This window comes from Lepidothrix coronata, unplaced genomic scaffold (genome assembly GCF_001604755.1).
Source record: "Lepidothrix coronata isolate B3197 unplaced genomic scaffold, Lepidothrix_coronata-1.0 Scaffold431, whole genome shotgun sequence".
Taxonomy (NCBI): domain Eukaryota; kingdom Metazoa; phylum Chordata; class Aves; order Passeriformes; family Pipridae; genus Lepidothrix; species Lepidothrix coronata.
Genome location: NW_016690611.1, coordinates 35,098 through 39,185, shown reverse-complemented (window position 1 = coordinate 39,185; position 4,088 = coordinate 35,098).

Here is a 4,088-nt window from a genome sequence, read left to right as displayed (position 1 = left end):
CCCCCAAGCCCCTCCCAGCCACTTCTCACTCCCCACCAGCAGGATCAGGGAGAGAACTGGGAGGGGAAAAGCTGGAAAACTCATGGGTTGACATAAAGACAGTTTAATAAGGACAAGCAAAACCTGCACACACAAGCAAAACAAGGAATTCATTCCCTGCTTCCCATGGTTGGGCAGGTGGTCAGCACCTCCAGGAGAGCAGGGCCCCATCCCACAGAACAGTGACTTGGGAAGACAAACTCCATCACTCCAAAGGTCCCCCCTTCCTCCTTCTCTCCCCCACTTTATATCCTGAGCATGATGTTGACACTATTGTCTGGTTCAAAGGTGTGGGGTGGAGTCCTCACTGTCTGGGTTGCCCATGTATTAGTCAGGCACAGGTGCAACTCAGTTCTTAACACAACAGAAGGAGAATTAAGGAATGACACTGCAAAGGTTATTGGTGTGACAGGGGTTAAATTAGGAAAACAATTATCAGTTTCTCTATTTGCCAAACTCCCCTAAACCTTTGCTAGGAAGAGATTGATTGGAAAACTTGAGGCAGAAATTAAATTTAAAAATGGGCACATTGAAATTGTAATTGCTGAGACTAAATATGTTGAAGCAGCAACTCTTCTTGAGCAGGAAATAACTCCAGTTAGCAGCAACATCCCAAGGGAAGCTGAAGATGCAGTTGTTCCTATCGTGTGGGCCAGTGGGATTCCATGAAAATCAGGAAAGGCAGCACCTGTAAGAATTACCCTTAAGCCAGAAGCTGTACTGATAAGGCAGCTCCCGCCTGTCTGTGAATGCCAGGAGGAGGAACTGGGGGATTGAGCTGCTGTTGGGCATTTGTTGTTTCATGGTATGGGTCCCTATTCCTGAAAGGAAAGACATGGAACAATTAAGACAGACGTCTCTGAGCAAAGCCACTCCAGTTTTGAATGGAAAACCTGCCAAAATAAATCTGTTTCCTTTCCCTGGTTTTTGTTGGCTGTGAGGAGCAGGAGCTCTGCCCATGTGCTGCCAAGGACTCGGCTTTGCTCTGCTGCAGTGCAGACATGGAGCTGCTTTGTGACAGCTCTGACATTCACAATGGACATCAGATGTAATCCAGTGGAAAAGCTGCATCTCTGACCTTGTAACTCAGAAGACCGTGGGCTGCAGAGAGAGGCTTAGCACAGCCTTTTACTGATTTTACCTGTGTTTTTTCTTTTGCACCATCACATCTGGAAAATGTACTCTTTATGGGCAGAAATCCACATTCTAGTTACTGTGAATGTGAACCTGGACAGGCAAAACGGATCAGCTCTCTATGGCTTAGAGCAGAGCCAGAAGAGGTGCAATGTCCATCAGTCTGTTTCCCATCTCTCCTGAGTTTTCCCATTTACTGCCTCAAAGGTGACTTCACCTACAAATTAGTCTTGAAAAACATGACAGAACAGGACAGGAGTCCTCCCACAGAGAAGCCAAGGGCTGGCAGAGCAGAGTGTCCACCCCCAAGGGAAGGTTCAGCACTGCCCAGGATCCTGCCCAGGCAGAGCTAGGCCTTACTGGGGGCAGCTCCAAACCCAGCAGCACAGGCCCAGCGGAGAGGGGGGGTCCCGCAGGGGAGATGTTCTCCAGGCAGAGGCAGCTCCTCACCCAGCACACAGTGCCCAGCAGAGCTGCAGGGAAGGGCCCCCAGAGCTGCCCGAACGCCCCCTCCCCCGGGCCTTGGGGGCACTTGCCCCCCACTTGCCCCCCACTCTGCCCTGGGCTCTGCTGCCGGGAGCTGTCCCTGCCAGCAGCTGCTTCCCTGTGCCCAGAGCTGGGCCCTGGCAGTGCTGCCAGAGCCCATCCCAGCCCCGAGGGCTCAGCTCTGCCCTGCAGAGCCCTCCCAGCAGCACAGGGCAGGGGCATCTCTGGCTGGGCAGGCTCTGATGGCAATGTCAGAGCAACCCTGAGGAGGCTGGGAAAGCGACACTGATGCTGCCTGTAAGGCACCATGTGCTGATCTCTGATACTGCCTGGTTTATTCACCTCTGCACAGAGCAGATTTGGAATTGCAGTGCTGCCCTCTGAAATGAGACATTGATTTGTACTTCTCATTACTCACGAGATAAACAAGAGCATGAGGTTGAAAGAATGGGATCATCCCCTCTGAGGCAGCCCCTGCCTTTCTGTGCTCATTGAAAAGTCTCCCGTGAAATCTCCTCTTGTGCTCTCCAGCTGTGAGCAGCCCTGACTCACAGAGCACCTTATCCACATAAGGACTCAGCCCTCCAAGTCATTGTCCTTGCCCACAGCCCTTCTCCCCCAGCCCTGGCAGCAGCTCCCCGGGCCGGCTGAGAGCTGCCCCTGGCAGGCAGCAGAGTCCCTGCCCAGCACAGCACCCTGGGCTGCAGGACCCTGCTCTGCCCCACAGCCCTGTGAGTCTGTGGCTGCAGGGCAGGGCAGCTCCTGGAGGCATCTCTGAGCACTCTCCAAGGTGCCAACAGATGAAAACATGGTCTAAGTCACAGGGATACATTTTACCAAGGCCTGTAGTGGCAGAACACAGGGCAATGGCTTTAAATTGAAATAGGGGAGCTTTATGTTGGATAAAATAAAGAAATACTTATCAATTGGGCTGGCAAGAACTGCAACAGAAGAGGATGTCCCATCCCTGGATTTGTCCAAGGTCAGGAACTTTGAGCAGCCAGAATTAGTGAAGACGTCACTCTCCATGTCCAGGGACTTGGACTACATGAGCTTTTATGTCCCTTCCAAGCCAAACCATTCTTGATTCTTTGAGTCCCAAACTCCTTCTCCAAAGAATTTCTATTGCTAGGACATAAATTACCATGTTTTTGGAGAAGCCATTGTAAACTCAGAAGGTAAAAAATCAATTCAAATAAAGTTCCAACACCTCTGTGTGAGAGCTTCACCAAGTGGGTCAATGGCAGAGTCTCCCAGGATGACTTTGCCAGTTGAAGATGGGGGTCTGATACTTATGATGGGCAACAAGAAAGCACACTTGGGGACTGTGCAAGACTTGTGGGATCTGTGATGCAACTAAAACAACAAGGATTACTTACAGGGATGTTAAATGTATTGTCAGTCACACGAATCACAACACCAGGTGCGGCCAAGAAGGCATCTGAGTGACAGGGACACACCACGGCTGAGTCATTAAGCCAGTCAGTAAGAGTTAGTAGACACAGTGAATTCCTCCTAGAACAGTGTCTTCCCTATGGGACATCCGGGCAGGGCTTGCTCTGCTCAGCATTCCCTACCTCCTCCCAGGATTCTAGCCTCTGCGTCTGCAGAATCGGATTGCAGACCGGCTCCACTCAGGATAAGGTTCCATCAAAGGGGCTGGAAGCCAGCAGGGTCCTGTGGGAGACAGAACACAAGCACAGCCCTTCCCCATACTGAGCACTCAATAGGACCTTGTCATGAGGTGTCTTCTTGTGGGTTTTTGTTCAATACTTGTTGATTCAAAAGCAAAAAACTAAGGGTAAATACAACTTTGTCTACTTGGGGTGTCATATTCCCCCTTTTTTGTTTTAAAAGAATGGTTTTTAATCCAGAGCACACATTTCTTGCACCTGAGATAGGCACAAGTGATAAGACCACATTTATGTTTTTTTGGTTTTCTGTCTTATTTTTTTTCTTTTTTCTTTCTTTTTTTTCTGTCTTTTTTTCTTCTTTCTCCTTTTTTTTTTTTTCATTTTTTTCTTTATCTTCTTTTGTCTTTCTTTCCTGGTTTTTCTTTCTTTTTTTTTTCTCTTTTTTCCCTCTTTTTTCTTCCTTTTTTTTTGTTTTTTTTCCCCGTTGTTTTCTATCAGTTGTATTTTCAAGGAAGATTTAAACACATATCAGAACAATCTCCATGTACATATCTTACGAAAACAGATAATCTGCCATTGTTCCAGGTTAGTGAGGATTCCCAACATCACAAACACTGAGATACCAAGGGTGGAAGCCAAGCAACTTTATCCTGTCCCTTGCCAAAGCGTTCAGTCCACACCCAGCCCTGGATTTCTGGAAAGCTGCTGGGTGGGAGCAGCAGATGGAGCTGGTGCTCGGCAGGAGGGGCAGGCAGGCCGTGCACCTTCCCTTAGAGGCACTTCAATTATCCAGGA